Genomic DNA, 12133 nt, shown 5'->3' with positions numbered 1-12133 from the left:
TAACAATATACAATCACCAACTGAGAAACCAGGTATTGCCAGGATATTGCTTCACAACTGTCCCCAAGACTTAGTATGTGTGAAATTTATTTTGTCCTTATAAAGCTTCTTTGTGTACAGCGCGTAAGTAGTACTATTGGAGCCATGAACAAAGAGCTTGTTTGCTTCACTAACGCCACGTAAAGTTGGTCTAGCGAAAATTACCTGACTCCAAGTTCCACACCCGAAACACGTAACATCTGGCCTTGTGCTTTCAAATGGCTCTTAGCACCAAGGGACTTAACATCTGAAGTCATCAGTCCCCTGGACTTAGAACTACTTAAACCTAACTAACCTAAGGACATCACGCACATCCATGCCCGAGGCAGGATTCGAAACTGCGACCATAGCAGCAGCGCGGTTCCGGATTGAAGCGCCTAGAACCGCGCGGCCACAGCGGCCGGTCCTTGTGCTTTGTTTATGGTCATGCCATAACATAAGATCACCGGAAAATCTACATGTTTAAGGGAAATTGTAAATTGTTTGCAATAATGGTATTCGCGGTATAAAAAATCGCGCGTCTGCGCCAGTCCCCGTCAAAATATCCGTTTCTACGATGTTATATGGGAGAGGAGTTACTTTAAGCCTCTGTAAGTGAGGGGTTTTAGGTAATACATGATGTTCTCGGGTTCGAGGTGTGTCATTCCTCGCTTTCGGAAGGAGTTTCCAAAGAGAGAGTTAGAGCGTGACGTTCTCGAGCTGCAGCCATGTCTCGCGTCACGATCATTATTGGCTTCTTTGAGACCGCATAGTCCTCACTCTTTTAGCCGTTCTAGTGTATTCAGACAAATTCTAGCGTTTCCTAGACATTTTTATTGGCAAAAAAAACTAACTAAAATGTAATGAGTAGGCACGTAAATCATAAAGCAAACTTTTTTTTTTTTTTTTTTTTTTTTTTTTTTTTTTTCTTTATTGTATTTCAATTCCCCTATCGGGGCGGGCTGGCAGCAGCATATGCGCTGCTCTTCAGCCGAAAGACATAGAACAAAACAATAGAAGACATTTAAAAACAGCAAAGGAGAGAAGAAGGCGAACATAGATATAAAAAGGGAGAACATCATGGAAGGCAATATACAAAAAAACGGGGTGACTGTAAAATGGAGATAAAAAACTGTTTAAAAGTAGCACACACAAAAAGCCACACACTGCGACGATTAAAAGAAACACAAGGCACAGTATGACTGGAGCATAAAGGTGTTGACGGCTGGCATAGCACACAGCGTAGCACTGACGGCGAACCTCAAGGCAGCACACAATTAAAATCACACCTCTTGACGCACACGAGAAAAGCACGAAACACAACACTGACGTGGCACACTGATGTTGATCAATACAGAGGATCTGCCAGGTTCAAGGAGATGAGGGAGACCTGAAGAAGGGAGGGAGGGGAAGAGATGGGGGAGGGGAAATGGGGGGCGCTCGGAACAGGGCCAGGTAGGGAGGGATGTGGGAAGGAGAGAGGCAAGTATGGGGTGCAGGGTCTCAGGGGAGGGGGGGATGGAGGAAAATCCGCTCTGGGAGAAGGAGGAAAGAGGAGAAGGGGGCCCTGGGGAGGGGGGGGGGGGGAACAAGGCCGGGTTATAGTTGGAAGGAAGGGTATATGTCACGTCGAAGTTCGTCATCCGGGAGGGGGAGGCGTTGGAAATTGCCCTGATGAAGGAGATGGAGGGTGTGGAGGTGGAGAGAGGGAGGGATACAGCGATAGAGGCGCGGCAACGGGCGGGGGGTGGAGAGGAAGGAGGAAACCAGAGGGTGGGGGGGATCAACCCTGCGAACAATGTAAAGGATGCGGAGATGTTGGAGGAACAAGAGGAGGTGGGGGAAGGGGATCAGTTCATACAGGAGCCGTGTGGGGGAAGGAAGGCGGATACGGAAGGCAAGGCGGAGCGCATGGCGTTCAAGGATTTGGAGAGCCTTGTAAAAGCGGGTGGGGGCGGAGATCCAGGCGACGCTGGCATAACAGAGGATAGGACGGATGAGGGATTTGTAGGTGTGGAGGATGGTAGAAGGATGCAATCCCCATGTCCGGCCGGACAGGAGTTTCAGCAGGCGGAGGCGGGAATGGGCTTTCTGCTGGATGGTCAGGAGATGAGGGGTCCAGGTGAGGTGTCGGTCAAGGGTGAGGCCAAGGTATTTCAGGGTGGGGGTGAGTTGGATAGGACGACCATAAAGGGTGAGGTAGAAATCTTGGAGGCGAAAGGAGCGAGTGGTACGGCCTATGATGATTGCCTGGGTTTTGGAGGGGTTGAGACGGAGGAGCCACTGGTTACACCAAGTGGTGAACTGGGTAAGGTGGGTTTGGAGGGTACGTTGAGACCTTTGAAGGGTAGGATAGAGAGCCAGGAAGGCGGTGTCATCAGCATATTGGAGAAGGTGAACTGGTGGGGGTGGCTTGGGCATATCAGCTGTATACAAGAGATAAAGGAGAGGGGAGAGGACAGAACCCTGGGGGACGCCAGCCGTGGGATAAAAGATACGGGAGTTGGTGTTGTGGAGGGCGACATAGGAAGGACGGTGCGAGAGGAAGGAAGCGACCAGACGGACAAAATTGATAGGCAGGGCGTAGGTTTGGAGTTTAAAGAGGAGACCGGGATGCCATACACGGTCATAGGCATTTTGGAGGTCAAGGGAAACAAAAATGGCGGAGCGACGGGAGTTGAGCTGGAGGGACAGAAGGTGAACAAGGTTGAGGAGTTGGTCATCAGCAGAGAAGGAGGGTCGGAAGCCACACTGGGTAAGGGGGAGGAGGTGGTGTTGAGCAAGGTGCCGATGGATACGGTGGGAGAGGATGGATTCAAGGACCTTACTGAAGACGGAGGTGAGGCAGATGGGACGATAGGAAGAGGCGGCAGAAGGGGGTTTGTTGGGTTTGAGGAAGAGGAGGACGCGGGAGGTCTTCCACAGGTCAGGGTAGAAGCCAGTAGAGAGGATGACATTATAGAGATGGGCGAGGACAGTTAGGAAGGAATAGGGGCTTTCTCGAAGGTGACGGTAGGTGACACAGTCGTGACCAGGGGCCGTGTTGCGTTTGGACTGGAGGAGAAGTTTAATGTCTTGTGCTGTGATGGGAGTGTTGACGTCCGAGGGGGGCAACTGCCCCAAGTACTGGAGACTAGGAGCAAGTGGAGCGACTGAGGTATCAGCACGTTCCATGACGGTGGGGAAAAGAGAATAATCAAAGTGGGGATCATCGGGGATGGAGAAGACCTCGGAAAGGTGGGAAGCGAAGTGGTTGGCCTTACTGAGGTTGTCTGGAAGGGGGCGATCGTTATGGAGAAGGGGGTAGTGGGGAGCGGAAAGGGAACCAGTAAGACGATGGAAGGCAGACCAGTACTTGGAGGAGTTGATAGGGAGGGTGGCATTGAGTCGTGTGCAGGTCTGGCGCCAGTCCCGGCGTTTCGTTGCTGTAATAAGGTTCCGTACGTGTCGCTGTATTTGCCGGTGGCGTTGGAGTGTATCCCTGTCACGAGTGCGGAGGAAGGAGCGATAGAGGCGGCGGGATTCACGGAGGAGGAGGACAGCCCGCGGAGGGAGAGTGGGACGGTGTGGGTGGATGGTTTTAGTAGGAACATGGGCCTCCACGGCGTCAGTAATTACCGTCTGAAGGAAGGACGAGGCGCGGATGATGTCGTCAGGATGGCGATAGGTAAGAGGGTGGCTTTCGACCTGGGTGGAGATGGAGTCCCGGTAGGCAGCCCAGTTGGCACGGCGATAGTCATGGACGACCTTGGGAGGGGGTGCAGGTTGCGGAGCTGGAGGGGGGCGGTGCAGACGTTATGGTGAGAAGGACAGGGAGGTGATCGCTACCTGTGGGGTCAAGGACGGCGACAGTGATACGCCCAAGGAGGTTGGCGGAGGCAATGACAACATCGGGGGTGGTGTTACTTTCGGGTCGGGTGTGCTGGGGAATGGGAACAAGGTCACCCTGGATTGTGGAGAGGAACTGATGCCACCGCCGAAGGGCAGCAGGAGTGCGGCTATGGACGTTGAGGTCGGCGGCAATCACATAGGTGGAGAAGGTGTGATCAATGTGTGAGATGAAGTCATAAGGAAGAGGAGCAGTGGAGCGGACATAGATGGTGGCACAGGTAATGGTGAGGGAGGGGAAGAAGACGCTAAGGATAAGGTGTTCAGTGGGGTCATTGAGGAGAGGTTGTGGCCGGACGGGGATATGCTTAAGGTGGCCAATCGCGACTCCACCCTGCGCACGAGGACCAGGAGCATCAGTGCGGTGGAGGATATAGGGGGAGGAGCGGACAGAATGGTGGGGCTGGAGAAAGGTTTCATTCAGGAGGAAGGCGTCGACCTGGTGGTGGGAGAGGGTGTGCATGAGGAGGTATTTGTTGGAGCGGAAGGAGCGAATGTTCTGGAAGAGGATGCGAGACTCGTGCCGCGCCATGACGGGAAGGAAGGGGGGAAGAGAGGGAAGGGAAGAGACTTAAACTAGGGTGTCGAGGCGGGTGAAGGTGAAGTGGGCTTGGTTGTGGGAGTAAGTGGCGAAGGTGTTCAGGTGGAACACAGAGCGAGCAGCAAGGGATATTTGTTGGAAGGTGTGCGGGCGCTGAAAAGGGTGAATGTTTTGGAGTACAACGGTAATGAACCGGATGATGTCCTCGGCCGTGGGGGGTGGACGGAGGGAATTGTTAGGATGGACAGGAGGATCGACGGGACGAACTGGGACTGTAAGTTCAGGGGTGGCTGGAGGGGGTTTAGCTTTACACTTGTAGGAGTATGTGGGATGGGGGCCATTGCAGGTATTACAGGAAGGAGGAGCAGCGAGGTTGGGGCAGTTCTTGAGAAAGTGGGAGGCCTTGCAATGGGGACAGGTGGGGGGGTTTTTGCAGTTGGGAGTCAGGTGGTCATTGTACATCAGGCACCGTTGGCAACGGTAGGATTGGGGAGGGGATTTGGAGGATTCAACAGGGTGGCGACGGTGGTATATCAGGGCACCCTGGGTGAGGAGATGGTCTATGGACGGGGCGGACTCTGAGAATACCCGCATGAGGTAGGTGGGACCAGAGGCATTGTGGATACGGCGAGCAGAGCGGATGTCCAAGTCCGGGTGGGAGTTCAATTCTACCAACACTTCATCCTCTGTGATCACCGGGCTGAGCTTGGTGATCACAGCGGTGTAGGTGGGGGGGCGACGGGGAGGCTGGGGCTGACGAGGAGTGGAAGCGGAAAGGAAGGGTGTCAGAGAGGCGTGGGGGCCAAACGTAACTCGTGGGAGTTTTCGCAGGAGGTCTGTGTGAAATGATGGGGATGGGGACTTGATAAGGACTGAGTCCCTGCGGGGAATGAGTTGGGAGATGGGAGCACCAGGTAAGTACTTTCGTATTTCCTTGGTGAGGGTACGAGCGTCGAGGAACTTAGGATCGGGAGTGGACAGGACAAAGGTGTGGAGGGTGGGGGCCAAGGTAGGGGTGGCAGGAGGAGGGGTGGTGTCCATGGTGACGGCAGGGGGAGGGGGAGGGGGAGGTGGCGTTGATTTTTTGTGGGAAGTGGCGGGAGCAGAGTCGGTAAGGACGCGCTTTTGGGGTTTTTTGGAGACTGGAGGCTGGGAGGAGGGGAGAGGGACGGGGAGGAGAGGGAGGTGGCGGGTGGCAGATCCCTGTGGCGTAGTGGAGGCACCGGGAGAAGCAGCTGGTTCAGTGGTGGCGATGGTGGCTCGGCGCAACGTGATGCGTGCGGGAGATGCAGAAGACGAAGCGACGGGGTCGGTGAGAGAGGGGAAGCCAACCACCTGAGGGGCGGCAGCAGAGGCGGCAACAGAGGCGTACGTGAGGGCGGGGGTAGTAGTGGGAGCTGTTGAGGGTGTGGAGGCTGGAGGAAGGGTGTAGAGGTGTGGGTATACAGCAGGGGAGGAGATAGGGGGGTGGGTAAGTGGAGGAAGGGAAGGGGAGGTGGAAGGAGGGAGGCCAGAGGCGGCACTCCAGGAAGTGACTGTGGGAGAGGGGGAGGGGGAGGTGTAGATGACGGTGGAGGTGGGAGTACTCATTGCAGACGAACGGCGACGGACAGACGGACGTGCAGCAGGCGGCGTCGGCGTCGGCGTCGGCGATGGGCAGCGGCGAACAGCAGGCGGCGAACAGGCGGACGAACAGCAGGCGGCGGCGGCGGCGGCGGCGGCAGCGGCAGCGGTTACGACGACGGCGATGGACAGCCAGCAGGCGGACGGACGGACGGACGAACGAACGAACGAACGAACGAACAGCGACAGCAGCGGGCAGACAGACAGACACACACAATCTTCGAAGACGGAGATTCCACCCTGAGAGTAGCCCAGGCTTTGCAATCTGACGCTTTCGAAGGAGGGGATCCAACCCTCTAGATGTAAAGCAAACTTAAGAAATTCGTCTTTACTAGCAATAAATAAAACCTATCGAAAGAGGAACTATTGCGTTGAGTTTCTCATACACAGTGAAATCAGTAAACCCATATATCCTATACAAGACAATTCGCTGTTAATTTCTATTCTTAAAGATAAAATTGTGGCGCTGAAGTGTGTCACTGAAGTAAACCTTGGAAAATACATCTCACCGAGTTTAAAAACTAAGAGCGCCATCTGGTGGTTCTTTGCTGTACTATGAAACTAACAGCCCCATCTGTTCGTTCTTTGGTGTACTACTTCTAAGCTGAGCTCACGATATAAATTATGAATTTTTTTTTCGTGTTCCGATTTTGATGAAATATACGAGGGTAAGTCAAATGAATATCTTAAATATTTTTTAAAATATTTTTTATTGTGCAGCAGTGGTACAAAGCTGTATCACTTTTCAACATAATCTGCCCCACGGTGAATGCAAGTCCTCCAGCGCTTACAAAGTGCATAAATTCCTTTAGAAAAAAATCCTTTTGGCAGTCCGCGCAACCACTCATGCACCGCGTGGCGTACCTCTTCATCAGAATGGAACTTCTTTCCTCCCATTGCGTCTTTGAGTGGTCCAAAAATATGGAAATCACTTGGGGCAAGGTCCGGTGAGCATGGTGGATGAGAAAGACACTCAAAATACAGGTATGTGATTGTTGCAACTGTTGTACGGGGAGTGTGGGGCCTTGCATTGTCATGTTGCAAAAGGACACCTGCTGACAGCAATCAGCGTTACTCTGATTTGATTGCAGGCCGCAGATGGTTTTTTATGAGATCTGTGTATGATGCACTGGTGACAGTGGTCACTCTAGGCATGTAATGCTCCAAAATGACACCTTTTTCGTCCCAATAGAGAGTCAGCATAACCTTCCCTGCTGATGGTTCTGTTCGAAACTTCTCTTCCTTTCCGGTTGGTGGAAGTGAACCCAGGTTTCGCCCCAGTAATGACTGTTGCAAGGAAGCCGTCACATTCTCGTTCAAAGCGCCGAAGAAGTTCTTCACAATCATCAACACGTCGTTCTCTCATTTCAGGAGTCAGCTGCTGTGGCAACCATCTTGCAGACACTTTGTCAAACTGGAGCACATCCTGCACAATGTGGTGTGTTGACCCATGACTAATCTGTAAACATGCTGCAATGTCATTCAGTGTCACTCGGCGGCTTTCCTTTACTATGGCTTCAACTGAAGCAATGTTCTGTGGAGTCACAATTTGTTGTGCCTGACCTGGACGAGGAGCATCTTCCACAGAAGTCACTCTATTTGCGAACTTCCTACTCCATTAGTAGACTTGCTGCTGTGACAAACATGCATCACCATACTGAACCCTCATTCGTCGATGAATTTCAATAGGTTTCACACCTTCACTAAGCAAAAACTGAATAACAGAAAGCTGTTCTTCCCTGGTGCAAGTCACTAGTGGGGCGGCCATCTTTATACTGATGCTGCGACGGTATGTGTGCATCTGCACTATGTTGCCACCTACAGACCATTCTGCACGCTTTTTGTAGCACGCCTACCACCTTACAGGATAACGGCGTGAAATTTCGATTTGTTATTGCAAATTTGAGGTTTTCATATGACTCACCCTCGTACATGTTGCCCCAAGCTACGCTCAAGTTACTTGCGAAGACCTAATGAAAATTCTTCAAGTAGTTTTGGAGATTAGTGTATTCATATAGACATGTCGGTTTTACAGTTGTATTATTAGTATAGATTTGAAACTGTGTAGCTGGAGGTAATGATGACTTTTCAGTAATTGCGAAAAGTGTTGCGGCATGTATTGCAACTGTGGAGAAAGTTCCTGGTATGCTTTAAAATTTTACGTACTCATTCGTGAAAAATAGAGCTGCAAATTTATATAACAGACTCAGAGGGCCGGCCGCGGTGTCCGTGCGGTTCTGGCGCTGCAGTCCGGAACCGCGAGGCTGCTACGGTCGCAGGTTCGAATCCTGCCTCGGGCATGGGTGTGTGTGATGTCCTTAGGTTAGTTAGGTTTAAGTAGTTCTAAGTTCTAGGGGACTTATGACCTAAGATGTTGAGTCCCATGGTGCTCAGAGCCATTTGAACCATTTTTGACTCAGAGGGCCAAATGATCAACAGAACCAAGACCATGCGTGATCTTCTGCGGCAAGAACTTTAGACGACACAAGATGAGCTATCAAAACCTTCGTGAAGTGCACCAAACGTTGTACATGTGCACCTGCAACTTTCACGTGAACCTTGAGTTGTTACAACCGGCCACATTCTCACGTCCACATTTAAGCAGAAGTGTTGCAGGCTCTCTTTTCCTACTGTTTTGTGGACATTGTTACAGTTTATAAGGGAGACTAGTTCTGCTATCATTCTCACGTCCACAGTTCAGCAGAAAACTTTGCGAAGTCTCTTTTCCTAGTGCTATGTGGGCGTTGTTACTCTTTATAAGGCAGATTAGTTCTGTTGCCTTTACATGGATGCTCCTGCTGTTATTAAATGTTATATTAACATTTTCTTCATCCGATCTGAAGTGGCTCTCTTCGTGGTAGTCGTTTGTCTTTAAAATATTAAACTAGCAGATAGTTCTGTACAGAACTGGAGGAAGTTTCAGCATATGAAACAATAGTTTTTGTGCTGTTTCCAGTGGCATACAGTCCTCCAGTCTTTCCTGACAGAATGAAAGATTTCAGCCATATTTCATGCAACTACACATTATCTTCGGACTATAAATACACCATGTCTCTCAAAACGTTCACAATGCCACATTCTGGTGTCACAACGTTCGATAGTAATCCTGTCTGTCCATTAGTTTTCTTATGCCTTAAATCGAACTCCGCCACACCCATTAGCAAAGTAGCATTAGGGCTGCTGAATAATCAGGTGTCACGATTTTTTTAACTTTATTTTTTAAAAATTTTTTGTGGTCGGATGTTCTTTTAACCCCCAATAACTATAAATATGGCAGCTACCTACACATTTTGCTCAAATGTATCCAAGTTCACTACTTTTTATCATGCCGTCTCCTTTTTAACAGTGTCCATAGCTGAGATAATTCGGTCACGTCCTGTCCTGCATAGTATTTTGTTTTTCGCAAATTTGCGTTAGCGTGTTTATTTCGATCTTCAAGCCACGCTGGTCAGAAGCAGTAGAGTCACGACGTCGACCGTCTAGCTCACGTAATACGCACGCGCCTCACAACCTGATCCAACTGACTGACGGTGCAAAAGGCGAGCAGTTCGCATAACTCTCCGAGCTACTGCGTGCACTTTCGCTGCTACCTTTCGACACTTTGTAACGTAGAAGAAACACAACGCACAGAGAAACAAAGCACACAACGAAAATGGAGCGTTGTCGGCTGCATGCGTCACCTGCAACTGACTGTGATGAATGGTGCCTGGGGTAGCAGAGCGGTATGTCAGCGTGAACAAAACGGAACGGAGCGACCGAATGTGCTTTATGTTCTTCGGTTTTGTGGAGCTAGTGAGTTTCAGAACTCTTAACACCGTCAGATTGATGTAAGTATTGTCCAAATCAGCAAAATGTGTGGTTAATACACTTAGGAGATTACACAGTGCCAAAAAAATTGTAAATCCTACAACAATTATTAAAATAAAAAGAAGACAAAATGTTTAAGGAACCTAATCCTTTACGTTAACTTTGAATATGTAATGAATAGCTATTTAGAAATGCGAAATACACAGTCACTGCCAATAATATTAACAACAACAAAAAATGGCTCTGAGCACTATGGGACTCAACTGCTGTGGTCATAAGTCCCCTAGAACTTAGAACTACTTAAACCTAACTAACCTAAGGACATCACACACATCCATGCCCGAGGCAGGATTCGAACCTGCGACCGTAGCGGTCGCGCGGTTCCAGACTGAAGCGCCTTGAACCGCTCGGCCACCAGCGGCCGGCGAACCATGGAATGGTTCAATTCAAAAGGAACCACCACACGAGTTAAGGCATTTATCCTATATTGAGCTGAGACGATCTGTTCCTGTTTCGTAGACGGCGGTCGGCCGCTGAGAGATCAACAACGGCACCCATTCTTGTACTTCCTCGTCCATCTGAAACCAACATACACGCATGTCTTTCTTCCAGTCACCGAAGTTGTGAAAATAACACGGTGAAAGATACGACTGCACAGAGGATGTTGCAGCGTTTCCCAACCAAATCGCTGCAGCCTAGCCTCCGTCCAACTGGCAGTGTGGGGGCGGCGGTTATCGTGCAACTTACACGAACTTGTGTGAACAGCTTTGAGTTTCTTTGGTCTGGGAGACGTGAGATGTTTCAACTGTTAGCTTTGTGTTTGTCCTCGGGCTCGAAAAGGTGGCACAACGTGAGGTCATGATGGCCTTCCTCTACGACTGCAGGGCCTGTCTGCTCATCGAGTTCCTTGAGCGTGGAACCGCAAACCAACGTGCTGCGCTATGAAGACACTTTGCAGAAACTGCGTCGCGCCCAGGAACACCGTGGCACGGAATCGTCCTGCCGCCCCCACAACGTCAGTCGCACGATGGCTATGCTGCAGCGGTTTGGTTGGGAAACACTGCAGCCTCCTTCATACAGCCCGGATCTTTCCCTGTGTGATTTTCACATCTTTGGCCACCTGAAGAAAGAGATGCGTGGACGTCAGTTACAGTTGTACAAAGAATTGCGACAGTAGGTGAGGTTGTGGATGTGTCAGCGGCCGAGCGCGTTCTACGAAACAGAAGTTGATCGTCTCGCCTCCCTGGAGCATAAATGTCTTAATGCGAGCGGTGGTTACTTCTGAATAGAACCATTCCATTGTCAGGTTGCGGTGGGTGTTCGGCTTTTATTTGACTGCACATTATGCTTCATTCTTTCTTCCGTCATACTACGTTTATTTTAGTATGACTGTAATTGGTGTTGATTTTGTGAATGCAAAACAAGACAGACGAATTTCACACAGCATGAAAACGGCTATATATCTACAAACCTGCAGGTATACAGGGTGTACATAAAGTTCAGTAACACTTTCAATTATCTATTGCACAAGAACTAAACATTGTAGAAATGTCATACATATCGCATTTTAAAGAGAAACTTTTTAAAGTTTTTTTTTTTTTTTTTTTCTGCAAATATTCGATATGCGAACCACTAGTGAGCCGGCAGACGTCAATACGGTAATTGAATTCTTGTCATACCCGTCCCAGCACGGCATCGTCGACTGTGGCAGTCGCTTCTGTTCCTGTATTCACTCCCGAATCTCTGCTACATCACGTGATAGAGGCGGTACATACACCAAATCTTCAATGTGTCCCCACAGCAGAAAGTTAGACGGAGTGAGATCTGGTGATCGGGGAGGCCATTTCATGAAATAGCTGTTCCCTTCTGTAGTATGGCACCTGCACTCGCCATGTTTGCTCAATTCGTTCCGAACGAATTTTCGCAAAGATTCGAAAAAATTAAATGAGAAAAGACCAGAGCTTGTGTTGCAGGATGTACACTACTGGCCATTAAAATTACTACAACAAGAAGAAATGCAGATAATAAACGGGTATTCATTGGACAAATATATTATACTAGAACTGACATGTGATAATATTTTCACGCAATTTGGGTGCATAGATCTTGAGAAATCAGTACCAAGAACAACCACCTCTGGCCGTAATAACGGCCTTGATACGCCTGGGCATTGAGTCAAACAGAGCTTGGATGGCGTGTACAGGTACAGCTGCCCATGCAGCTTCAACACGATACCACAATTCATCAAGAGTAGTG

This window comes from Schistocerca serialis, chromosome 1, assembly GCF_023864345.2.
Source record: "Schistocerca serialis cubense isolate TAMUIC-IGC-003099 chromosome 1, iqSchSeri2.2, whole genome shotgun sequence".
NCBI lineage: Eukaryota > Metazoa > Arthropoda > Insecta > Orthoptera > Acrididae > Schistocerca > Schistocerca serialis.
The sequence above is the reverse complement of the archived record's forward strand: the minus strand, read 5'-3'. Positions refer to the sequence as shown.